This window comes from Peromyscus leucopus, chromosome 2, assembly GCF_004664715.2.
Source record: "Peromyscus leucopus breed LL Stock chromosome 2, UCI_PerLeu_2.1, whole genome shotgun sequence".
Taxonomy (NCBI): domain Eukaryota; kingdom Metazoa; phylum Chordata; class Mammalia; order Rodentia; family Cricetidae; genus Peromyscus; species Peromyscus leucopus.
The window spans coordinates 125,020,416-125,033,659 of NC_051064.1; the positions used below are offsets into that span (position 1 = coordinate 125,020,416).

Consider the following 13,244-nt stretch of genomic DNA (forward strand, 5'->3'; position numbering starts at 1 on the left):
CCAGGGCTGCACATGGCCATAGGCGAGTGAGTGAGTGAGTGTGTGTGTGTGTGTGTGTGTGTGTGTGTGTGTGTGTGTGTGTGTGTGAATATGCACTCACGCAGACACAAAAATGAAAGGGTGCCTTTGTGGAACACATGAATACATACAGAAAGGGCTGTGTGGGCATGAGAAAGTGAGCACAGACCGGCCGACCTGAACTGAGGAGAGGTGCTGAGAGAACCCAGGCACAGCCCTGGAGGGCCACTGTCCAGAATTCTAGAGCAGAAGTTGTGGCTGCCACTGTGGTCTGGTATGTGGGTTTCTCTCCTGCCTATCCCCTGAACCTCTGAAGTATTCTGACCCATGGACGGGTCTGCGGTCTGATTTGTGGTCTCCCAGTGTGGTCTGTCACAGATCCACAAACAGACCAGGAGTCCAGAATCGGGCCAGGCCTGGGATGACTGGGGCTGGGATGCACGGCCCCTTCGACAGCCTTTCCGGGGGGAGAGGCGTTGGCGGCTCTTGTGAGTTATGACTTTTATTATGCAGAAAACAGGCACATTAACTTCAGGTCCTTTGAAAAATGTGGTCCTGTAATCAGAGTCTGTGTCTGTCCTGATGCACGGTGGCACCAGGCCAGGGGAGTGCAAGGATGAAATAAACATTTAGAGAGACAACTGCATTTGCAGATCTAAGAATTGAGTTATATGCATTTCTGACAGCTTCCTGAATCACAGCCCGCGTCTCCGCCTGGCGAAACTGGGACCTGGCCCTTTAACTAGACTCCATTTCACATAATTAAAGACTCACAAAATTAAATGGCCTGCATGGAAAGTGGCTTTCAGTGGACTAAATGCCGGGAGCAATCTCCTCGCCGGAGTGGAGAAGTGACACCAGCGTGCAGATCGATATCATCTCTGTTATTAATATCAAAAGCACATTACTTTGTTTTTGCCTGGCTCCCCTCCAAGCCTCCGGCCCTGCCGCGGAGCAGCCATTTGCTCGGGCCATAATTTACTTTGGTGAGTTTTTAAGGTATTGTTTTGTCAGGACCAATCACCGTGACGTTATAAATGGCTGGGAGGACTTGCACTCTCCCTCCGTGGCATATGCAGCAAAATTAATTTTTAAAAGTTTCACGTCAATTACTCCTGTCCTTGAGTTATGCAAGGGGACAAAGGAGCGGAGACGTAAGGATGTGAGTGATCTCAAACCGATGAGGTAACGACACACAGAGGGCCGAGGCTGCAGACCAGAGCAGACATGACACTATCTTTAATTGATGCATTGAATTAAACAATGCTAAAGCCAAATAAATATTGACCACTTAGCAAAAGAACCATTGATTTTTATGATGGACAACAATGCCATCCTGCACTCTGCTGCTGGGCGTTTGGAGTTGGGGGTCTTGTTGATTCCAGAGCAGACCCTGAGCTGGATGATGAGAGGAGAGACCATACACTTAGTGGAGTCTGCAACATGTGTGTGAATGCTCTCCATGTTTCTTGTCCTATCTGACCCGAACTCCTTTGCTCTGATCAAAGCATGACATGCTGCTCATACTCAGTGTTCAGCAGACCTCTGGCATGACCATGCCTCCTCTCACAGTGAGGTCAGAGGCCCCGAACATCCTTTCACCAGGATCTCCACCTGCCTCCTCCTCAGCCTTGCCCCAGAATGCAACTGCATGGCTCACCTCAGCCCCCCACACAGAACACATCCTTCACCTCCTGTTCTGCCTGAAAATCAGGGGAACACAGAGCCCTGTGCTAAAAGAAAGAACTAGATCCCCTCCCAACACTTACCCAAGATGCATCTGCTTCTATTCCAGACAACAGGTAGATACAGTCTCCCAGAAACTCCATAGGTAGATATTAGAGTTAGACTTGAGGATGGACTTTCAGGAGGGAGCACTTAGAGCCAACGGACATTCAGGTCTAATTTTTTCATTCTCACACTCCCTACTGCCTGTACATCACTACCCCAAATCTCCACTCCACCCCTCCTCACCCCTTCCCGGAGTACAGACTCCAAGGATCCAAGGCTGAATACTATGAACAAGGCATTAAGGGGTGAAGTTTTACATTGTCTTTTGAGAGGATCAGGCCATTTGGCATCAATTACCCCAGAGCCACCTGTCAGGATGCCTGCAGCCCGGAGGGATGAAGCAAGAACAGGGCAAGTGACAGCCTTGTTCAAGCCAGAATAGACATCAGCTGTCTGTGTTAGGGTTAGCAATGGTAGAATCTGTATGATCTTGAACGAACCCCTGACCACACTGAACAAAGCAGATACTTCATCAGAGTTGGGGCAGGAGTCTTTGTCTCAACCTGTACTCTGATGTCAGAAGCAAAGGTAGAGGGTCCCTTGCCTGGACCTCAGCAGCTGATGAACCACTCAGCTGCATTGGGCTCTCTTCCCAAAGGCACTGTGATACCCTTTATGTGTGGACATGAGAATGGAGATTTCAGTTATTTACCTGTTTCTCCTTCTCCATTCTGGCCATCCCTGCGATTAAAGATGGAGATCTTGGGATGCTGTTTTTCTTTTTCTTTTTTTTTTCTTTCTTTCTTTCTTTCTTTCTTTCTTTCTTTCTTTCTTTCTTTCTTTCTTTCTTTCTTTCTTTCTTTCTTTCTTTCCTTCCTTCCTTCCTTCCTTCCTTCCTTCCTTCCTTCTTTCTTTCTTTCTTTCTTTCTCTCTTTCTTTCTCTCTTCCTTCCTTCCTTTCTTTCTTTTTTGGTTTTTTCAAGACAGGGTTTCTCTGTGTAGTTTTGGTGCCTGTCCTGGATCTCGCTCTGTAGACCAGGCTGGCCTCGAACTCACAGAGATCCACCCAGCTCTGCCTCTGAGTGCTGGGATTAAAGGTGTGTGCCACTGCTGCCCGGAGGGATGCTGTTTTCAGCATTTACCCAGAGGTTGCCAAGATCTTGTAGCCCTAGCCAATCTGTGCCATGCATACAAGGTAGCCCGTTGTAAGAACAGGTCACAACACGGTACTCAGGGTGGGCTGAGCAGGAGACATACACCCCCCTGCAGAGCAAACAATAGGCCTCAGTCCACACTGGGTTTGACGCAATGAGAAGGGCAACTGAGTTGGGGGGCGAATTCACTATTCCCCCACCAACACGCATTTGCTGAAGCAACAGGCAAGACTTGGACCAGAGATGCCTCAGCAAATAAGGCCATCTCCTTGACCTCAGCAAGCTCACAGCTGACTGATATAAACTGCCGTGTGTCTGGTCACACCACCCTGACACATCAGGTTAGTCCTTAGATGGCATAAAGAGACAGGACACTGTTTCGATCTTCTTTAACTTTTATTTGCACATGTCTCAGACAAGGAAATGAGCTCCTGAACGCACTCCTAGCTTCATGGGAAAAGATGCATAATTCTCCATCAATAGATTAATTAAGGAAAAGAAAACAACAAGCAGGGATCGGAAGCATCTGTGACAAACAGATTTACAGTCGGCAGTGAACATGTACAGGAACCCACAAAGCATCCTGCAAGTGTACATTTTCAAACACAAGTATTTACAAGATGTGTTCTAACTAGAATCTTTTTAACAAACACTCTCTCAAGGTAATACAGGACCAGCTCTTGAGAGATATACATTCAATTTTTGACTCTCACTGGCTACTGATTTTAGAAAACACTGAGGAACACCCTCCAGAGGTCAGGAGTCCCAAAAAGTGTGGCTTTGTGGAGCATTACCAGGAAAAACAGTAAGATACATCTAACCTTGTTTGTTCAAAGGGCACCTGCTAACTTGGTGCTTCAGCCAATGACCCAGGTGCTCAAATAACTCACATCAACCCAGAAACTATTTTTCAGGCTCCACCCCCAGACCAGGCTAGGAAAGGCTTGGGGTCTCTGAGACACATCAGAGTAAGATCTTAGTGTTGGAAGGAGTCTTGGCCTAGTGGAGGGAGGGACCAGAGACACACTATGTGTGCCCATGGTTGGAACTAGGAATGACAGTGAGAATGTGAATTTATCCTGCCATGGGAGGAGGTGAAGGGCTCCCCAGAAGGGTGCATAGAAGCTGGGCCCTGAGGAGTGAACAGGGACTTTGCAAAAAGTGTGGGATTCCTGGAAAGAGACATGGAGGTGTGAGGAATGAACAGTGCTAGAGAAGACTGTGGTGTCAGAATGGTGGCCGGCACATTTTTTTCAAGTGCGTGTGTGAGTGCGTGCATGCGCGCGTGTGTGTGTGTGTGTGTGTGTGTGTGTGTGTGTGTGTGTGTGTGTGTGCACGTGCCAGCAGATGTGTTGGAAGTTCAGGACAACCTTGAATGTCATCCTCAAGAACACTGTCCACCTCCTTTGAGACAGTGCCTGTCATGAACCTTGAACTCAATTATTTGGCTAGACTAGCTAGCCAGTTGGTCCCAAGAAGCCCCCTGTCCATCTCTCCAGCTCTAGGATTACAAGCTCACAGAACCATTCCCAGCTAGTTTGAGTGCACACTGGAGCTCGAACTCTGGTCTTCATGCCTGCGTGCGGGCATTTCAATAACTAAGCCATCCCCTGGCCCCAGAGCTCTTGATGTTCTCTCTGTTCTCAGTACAAAAAGCAGAGAGACAGATAAATCAAGTCAGAGTCCTCCTTGGACCCAAGCTCCCAAGAGCTGCTATTGTGCTTAGGGGGACATCTAAAGCCTCTCCACGACTCCTGTGTATTGGATCCCTACTCACCTCTAGGCCCCAGCCTCCTGCTGTTCCTGGAGTTGGTCAAGTTCCCTCTCACCCCAGGGCCTTTGCACTTCCTGCTCACTGGGTATGGGATGTTCTTCATCCGGATGTTTCTCTGATTAGCTTCACTGTACACAAATCCCCTTGCAGATGTCCCCTCTTGTAGCCTACAAACCTAACAAAGGCATCCCATGATGCCTTGTGTTTTACTGGCATCGAGGCTTGTGTCACTCTCTAAAATCAGCGTGTCTATCCATTCGGTTGTGGTAACCTATGTGCAGACAATAGACAGGTCAGCTGAAGTCACGGCTGTGTTCCCAGCCCCCCAGAAGAGCTCCCAGGACATGCTAAGGGCTCAGAAAATATCTGTTGAATGACTCAGCAAATGAATGAATGGAGGAAGGAATACAAGAACCAGAGACGAGTCGGGAGATATCTTTGGGTGTCTGGAATGTTTGAGAAGCAGGGGAAACTGAAGGGGAGGCTGCTTTGCCTGCCAAGCCTGTCTGTGAGCAGGAAGACAGGCCGCTCTACAGGAAGGGACAGGGAGGCACTGGGGGGCACCGGAGTACATCCAAGTGGCTCCAACTCATCATCCCACACCTAACTGCTCTTTACTCCACAGTGCAGGCATGAGGCTAGTGGGGAGAAGAGGGCAAAATGTGGATGTGGTTGATAGAAACCTTAGGATCAGCTGGGCGCAACAGCCTACAGACCCTCCTCTCTTGATCATCTTGGCATTAAAGGGAAGAGTAAGTTCAAGACTGAAGCCAGAAGGCGTTCAGGACAACTCAGGCCAGGCTCAAATGCTCCCAGCCCAGCCAGCTCTGCTCTTGCTTGCCCAGAGAACAATTCCTATCAACTGTTTGACAAAGCTCCACTCTGTCCTCAAAGGCCAGTTGGGACGTAGTCTTCTAGAAGCTTTCTGACCCTCCTGCCAGCCCTTGCCAAGCTGGGCTTGCAGGTCGCCCCTTGTCGGCCTTTATCCCAGTCATGCTGACCCTTGCTTCTGAAATCAGCTCAGCCAATCACTGCGAAACCTCCTTCGATCTGTTTCTCCATCCGTAAAATGGGGGAAATAATACACACTTCGCAAGGATGCTATGAGGCTTCCTTGGGAGTCTATGCAGCTGGTGAGTGATGGGTATTTAATAAATACTAGACAGGATGGTGATGAAGAAGAAAAACTTCTGAATCGCCCCCAAATGCCTGGCAGGTGGTTAGGTGGGCGCTGGTGAGAAAACCAAACAACAAAACAAAACATGGTGCTTGGAATCCAAAATCCTGGCTCTGACACGGTGGCTGTGATTTGAGCAGGTGTCAGACACCCTCGGCCTCCTCCCTGCTGCAGGATGGGAGTCCTAAAACTGTCCTCAGAGGGCCATGGGGATTGAATGTATTCAGTCATCTTTCTAACGAATAAAGAACTATGATACGTCAAACACCAGGCTCAGTACTAAGCTGGACTTCGGATGATCCAGGGTCTGATGTCTGTAAGAGGAAGTAGGGGGTGGCAGGGGGATAAGAAACAGCACTTGGGACAGTTCAGTTCATGCAGGCATGCAGGCATGCAGGCATGCAGGCATGCGGCTCGCCCTCAGCAGCATCCACCCGGGGACTGCTCCGTGCCAGCCTGCGAGACAGATAAGTGAGACGCTGGCCCTAACGGCATTACTAATAGTGGCTAACGTGCATGGAGTGTTGAGTGCACGACCTGGGCCTTAAGTTCCTCACACTTCCCAAAACCCAAGTAGAACTGACCACTGTCTCCCACAGAGGCAGCCAAGATGCTGTGAATTAACGTGCTAGGGGTGTGGGGCAGAGGCTCCGGTGTCTCGCATGTGGTCAATAAACGGGAGCCCTAATTCTATTTATTAGCTCACGAGGTAATGCCAGGCGTTTGGAGCCTTGAGTGTTTGATCTTGTTTAATCGTCTAATACAGGGCGACAAGTGCTAAGACACGACCCGAGAAGCCGCCTATAAACCTAAAAGCTTTGCACATGTGGGTGCTTGCTAGTGTTTCCTGGCTAGCCAGGAGGACAGGGGAGGGCAGGGAGCGGTCATCTTGGGTCTGAATCATTCAGGAACACTTCTGCGAGGTGAGTCTTGGGTAATTTAAGGAGTAGGGCAAGAGAGGCCAGCGTCAGAGGGCAGGGGGAACCACCCTTCCCGCGAACCAGGCTGCTTCGGCGGCTTGCAGAAGCCCCGATTCAAACAGGGCAATTTAAAAACATGTAAAAGGCATAAAGCAAGAGCAGCTGTGCACAGCTGCCGCCAAACGCTCCATCGCTGCCTTGCTGTGGACTCTAAATGACAATAAACCTTCCACCCCTTATAAATTAAGCAGACTTTCAAAAAAACCCTATCTCCTCCTGCAACTTTTTATGGCTGTTTGGCAACTTTAATCATTTTGCAAAATGCAATTCCTGGCCATAAATTCTCTCCCAAGTACAGATTTAGGGAGATCTAGAGGACTGCGGCGGGTTGATAGGTAAGTTTTAATCTGACAAGGCCAAAAAGTCTATTAGATTTATAGGGAGGCAGCAGATACCCTGTAATTACACCAGGCTCGACCTCCCGGGAATCTCGAATGTGTGGGGGTAGGGGGGTGAGGGGAGAGAGTGGGAAGGAAGCATCTGGGGCAGCTGCCAGGGCAGGCCAGAAGCCCCATGGTTCAGCTCCCTGACCTGGCCTTTTCAGTCCAGGCCATGGTCACTTCCTGCACAGGCTCCCACTCCGGGTTCCAGGTCAATGGAGCCGGTAATTGATGCTCACACACACGCACACAGTATCCACTGTGCCTGTGGCTAGAGCCTGTTATGAAGAGCCCAACGCTCTGAAGAAGGAGGTCACAGATCCCTGAGCAGGGTGCAGAGTGAATGAAAGGCACCGGGTTTCATTCAATTACACATTCAACAAGCACACTGCCCGCACTTGTGCATTGTGTCACACGCTGTATAGGACAGCAGGACAGAGCCACAGACCGGGTGCAGGTTGTGCATTGCACAAGACGTCCCGCTAAGGGGCACTGGATACAGGCTCCAGTTCTGGCCACTCTGTCCCAGAGAAGACCTGCTCGGTGTGCCCCGGGGTTTGACACTGATGGCCCAATGCTAAGGTGCTGACGATATCTCTGCAGCCCCAACCTTGGCTCACGCTGGGACGCAAGGGACCTTGGTCTAATAGGAGGCCTGGAAGCACACTGGCCGTCTATGGGCCGCACAGAGTTTTAAAATGTATAAATGTGGCAAGTGCCTTTGCTCCTTCATCTTATCTTCCCCTCCCCTTCCTTGCCCGTCCCTTCCCTCTCCTCCCATTTTCTTTCTTTTCCACGTGTTATCATTTTTCCTTATCTCACGTCCAGAGACTAAATTTACATTTGCTTGGCTCTAGCGTGAGCTCCAGACCCTTGGAGGGCTGTGGGTGGCAAAGGGTAAAGAATGACATGGGACAGGAGCAGAGCATCCACCCCACGAGTCCCTGGCAGTAGAAATGCCTAAGACGCTAGAGTCCTAATCCTGGAGACTGAGAATCCGCCATGTCACTGGACCCATGAGGAACCAAGCTGTGAGTATAGTTCGTTACTAACCAGCTGACTTTACAACAGAGAGCTTGTCCTGGGTCACCTGTGTGGCCCAGTGTTATCACGTGTCCTGGAGGAGTCAAGTCAGAGTGATGCCCCACGAGACAGATGTGACCAGCCGCAGCTGGCTACGGAGACAGAGACAGGAAGGGGCCCAGAGCCAAGGAAACCGGGACAACAAGAAATTGAGCCACCCCTTGATTGAGTTTAGTCCAGCGAAAGCCATCTCAGACTCCTGGCCCTCAGATCCCAAGATGATAAAAATGTGCTGAGGCTATCAAGTATGGTAAGCTATTACCTCAGCCACAAAGAACCAGTGATAGTGAAGCTGAGGCCTGAGGCACCAAGAGACAAGTGCTTCAGATAAAGAGACCCACGCCCAGTGTTATCCTCCGTGGTCCTCATTTTGGCCCGAGTGTGCTGCAGGAAAGTCATGTGACCATTCAGGGAGTATGAAGGTGGCCTTCCTTCCTGTGGGTGGGGTACAGATAGATGAGACTGTCAGAGGAAGCCAAGTCCCAGCTGGGTTATTTAGGGGTGTTAGTGACCAGACCTGGACCAGGGTGCGTCCGGAGCATCTTCTGTGTTTTGTCTTCATCAGTAACTCTGGGTATTTGATGACAGGGTGGCCATGACCCAGTCCACAGTGCCCCTGCCTTCCCCTGGTCAGAGGGGGTCTCCTTGAGCTCCACATTCCTTCACTGGTACAGTGGTGGTAGTCACTGCTTATCCTGGGTTATTCTGTAGGTTAGATGAGAGAGTTCACAAAACATGGAGACAGTGAGTAATTGGTACCGAGCAGTTACTGCCGTCATTGTTAGACGTGATGGAAAGACTTGAGAGTCACTTGACAACCCCAGCGCCCTGGTATTCACACCCTAGTACCATCCCCTCCCATATATGTGGGCAGAACCTGTCACTTACCTCTAACAGACCTGGAAAGGTGACAATGTCCCTCCATGCTGCTTGTCTTAGATACAGGCTCTTGCTTGATGTCATCAGTGGCCATGCTGAAGAAATCCCCAGGCCAGTGACTGTGGCTCACTCACAGTTGAGGGTCTCCTCGGCGGACAGCCAGCAAGAGTGAGGTCCTGAAAGGAAACAAAAGCCAGCTGACTATAGAGGGTTCTTGAAAGCAGATACCCACTACCACCATCATACTGCCACCACCATCAGCACCGCCATCACCACAGCCATCACTACCAACATCACCACCAACATCACCACCAATATCACCACCAACATCACCACAGCCATCACTACCAACATCACCATCACCACCACCAAGATCACCACCACCATCACCACCAAGATCACCACCACCATCACCATCACCATCACCACCAACATCATCATCAATACCACCACCAGCCATTCGGACCACCTGATGGATGATCCCAGCTGATCCTTGATGGAGCTATGTGAGATCCTCAGAAGAAGGACCAGGTAAGCCATCAACCCACCAATGTGGTGAGAAACATTATTTAAAGCTGCCAAGTTGAAGGTCCCTTCTTAGAATCCACACAGAATAGACAATGCATCCACTAAACACCAATTCCCATTTTACAAGTGGAAACTGAGGGTTGAAAACAGGGGTTCTAAAGTCACACAGGTGGTTAAAGGCACAGCTAGAGCCCAACCCATGACTCTCCAGTTCTAAAACCCTTGGTATTAGCCCCCTACCAAGCTGCTTCCCCCGCCCCAGAATAGCCAGCCCACCCATCCCCAGACCTTTAGGTGCCATTATCTCTCTCTTGGTTTTCGTGTCTTCTCATCCTCCCGTGACTCCCTCTCTTCCTCTCCTCCTGCTCCCTTCCCCACCCAAACCCACCACGGGGCAGTCACTTCAGAACAGGCCCCACATACCCGTACTTCTGTCCTCAGGGCCTCCCCTCTTGGCTCATCCCTGACAGCAAGTGGCCATCTACATAGCTTTGTTCTTCCTGGCCAGACCCAAGATGCCCACACTGCTCTCCCCTGATGCCACCAGAGAGGCCGAGTTATCCCACAGGGCTATCGCACAGGGCTAGAGGCAAACTCTCGGGCAGGTCTCCAACACTCAGAGGCAGTCCATGACAGATGTCCCAAGCCACATCATATAGAAGACAGAACTAGCAGGAAGTGCCACCCTGGGCTGCTCTAGGCCCTCAGCAGTCCTCCGGCCCTACCGCCCTTGCCCTGAAGGAAAGAGGGGCTTCTTCAAAGATGGAACCAAATAAAATATAGATAAGCATTAGTCAAATGAAATTAATGCTTCCAATATTGTTTTAGGCTTGCGCATATGCATCAAGCGTTTATGAAGTTGTCGTTTATCACGTGAGAATATTGCAGTTATATATTAGCTGACTGTCTGGTGGCCATCGCAATGGCTCTCCCTGGACCCCAGGTCGCCCTTCACAGGCAAAGTCAGCCTTGGTGACATCCATCTCTTTCCTCTGCTGACACGTCCCCAGATACTGATAAAAGGCCTTGCCCCCAACAACATATGAATATTTAAATGACAGTTAATTATTCAGCATATAATGATATGATTAGCATCCGCTTTATTGCTGGCTGTGGGCCCAGCCGAGTCTTGCCCCACACTGAGGAGGGTGATGAAGAAATGCCAAAATTCAGGCAAGCCCCAGGTCTGTGGCATCTGCCGGGACCCGTTTGGTATTCGGGGGGAAATGACCCCGAGGCCATCCCCAGCTGCTCTGTGTCAGGCTGCATGTGGGGTCCAGGAAAGAAATCCAGTCATCAGGGTCTCTGCTCACACAGTGCTCAGAGTCTGCCAGGAGCTCACACTCACCCTGCCAAGCACTCTATGAAAGCATCGTTGGATTCGGAAGCATCATGAAGCCTTGTCCTTGACAAGCTTCTTCCTCTTAGGAATGAGGAAAATGAAGTTTCAGGTGAATTGACACATGCAAGGTCACACAGTGTATGACGGGCCTGGGATTTGAACCGCTGACTCCTGAGAGCTTGCTCTACCAGCTACAAGCAAAGCTTGTGCACCAGACAGGAAACACTGAGACATGGTGCAGGCAAAAGACCTCAAGGCAGTGAGGCTGAGTTTGGGTGGACATGGGAGTGGTTTCTACAAGACAGCGTTGGAGCTGGGCACTGGGGGGATAAATGAACTTGGGGTGCTGAGGGGCGGGGCATCCAGGCCAAGTGACCTCAAAGAAGCGAAAGGTTATGGGGTGCAGAGGTGAGGGGCACCCAAGGAGAATACACACATAAGGACTGGGGAGGAAAAGTCCTCAGGGGAAGGTTAGAAGGAGTCAGGCTGTAACTGAGTCGTCGAGTGTGAGCACTGCCTGTGGGGTGCATGGTATACAAGTCATGATGGCATACGCCTTTAATGCCAGCACTGCTGACATCCACATGCACGTCCTGACATGTGTGCCCCACACATGTCACATACACACAATAATAAATGATATTTTTCCAAGAAGCGCCTCAAAGGGCCGGCATATAGCAGGTGATCTTTCCAAATCTATGTCATGTTTTCAAGTTGCATATCAACTAGCCCTGGTAGCACATGCTATAATCCAAGCCTTCAGGAGGCTGAGGCAGAAGGACCAGGTGATGCACGCAAGCAGGGGTTACATAGCATAACCTGTTGAAAGAAAAAAAAGAAAGAGAGAGGGAGGGAGGGAGGGGGGAGGGGGAGGGAGGGAGGGAGGGAGGGAGGGAGGGAGGGAGGAGAGAGAGAGAGAGAGAGAGAGAGAGAGAGAGAAGAAAGAAAGAAAGAAAGAAAGAAAGAAAGAAAGAAAGAAAGAAAGAAAGAAAGAAAGAAAGAAAGAAAGAAAGAAAGAAAGAAAGAAAGAAAGAAAGTTGAAATAAACTTGGACACAGTCCTGGTGCACAGTAACACAAGCTGCCAGACCCCAGGACCTTGTGAGACCTGTCTACTCCGGGTCTCAGCAGCCAGCTGCCAGCAACTAGGACTAATTTCAGTTTACAACAAAACCAGAGACTGCGAGCGAGTAAAACGACTTCAGGAGGAAGTCAGTAAATTTAACAGAAAACCTGCACCAAAACAAAAGGCCTAGAACCTTTAAGAATGAAACATAGTAAGAAAAAAGTTAAGAGGGTGATTCTAGGTCTTAAAAGATCAAATGTAAAACATAAAAATGTATTACCTGATTAGACTCTAGTTCAAATGTATGCACACACACATTCATATGTGTGAGGCTGTGGATGTGCACACACATGCTCATAAGTATGAGGCTGCACGTGTGCACACACACCACACAAACTCCTAGGTGTGAGGCTGTAAGTGTGCACATTCACGTTCATAAGTATAAGGCTGCGCATGTGCACACCCAAGTTCATTTGTGTGAGCTTGAATGTAGGCACACACATTTTCATACATGTGAGGTTGTATATGTACATACACATGCACATATGTATGAGATTGTACACATGCATGCACATGTTCACACGTGTAAGGCTGCACGTGTGCACATATGTGTGGTGTGGAGGCTAGAGTACAACCTCAGACGTAGCCATTACTCAGGTATCATCCACCTTTTTTAATTAATTAATTCATCTCTAAAGATTTATTTTATTTTTATCCGCGTCTATGTTTATGTCTATGTATGAACGCCGCATGGGTGCAGGTGCCCGTGGAGGCCAGAGAAGGGCGTCTATCCCCTGGAGCTGCAATTCCAGGTGATTGTGAGCTGCCTGGCACGGGTGCCGGGAGTTGAACTTAGGTCCTCTGCAAGAGCAGTAAGCACTCCTAGGCCGGAGCCATCTCTCCAGCCCACCCACCAGTGTTTTAGACAGGGCCTCTCGCTGGCCTGGAGCTCAAGTGGGCTAAGCTGGCTGTCTGGTGATCTGCCTGTCACCACCACAGATTTATTAAGTAGATCCTGGGAATCAAACTCAGGTCCTCATGCTTTTCATGGCAAGCACTGAGTCATGCTCCCAGCCCAGACACCAAATTATTTCAACAAACTATATAAAAAAAACTTATTTTAGAACAATGGGG

General features: G+C 49.6%; 1 long non-coding RNA gene across 2 annotated transcripts in view; it reads right to left on the minus strand.

Moving 5' to 3' along the window:
• Positions 1–3,279: 3,279 nt before the first annotated feature.
• Positions 3,280–13,244, minus strand: part of LOC119087449 — a 28,290-nt gene continuing 18,325 nt past the window's right edge. For both annotated transcript variants that reach the window (XR_005090905.1, XR_005090904.1), the window contains exons 2-3: positions 9,185–9,351; positions 3,280–9,001 (exon numbers count right to left, since the gene is read on the minus strand). This is a non-coding gene — a long non-coding RNA (uncharacterized LOC119087449). The remainder of the gene's footprint in view (positions 9,002–9,184; positions 9,352–13,244) is intronic.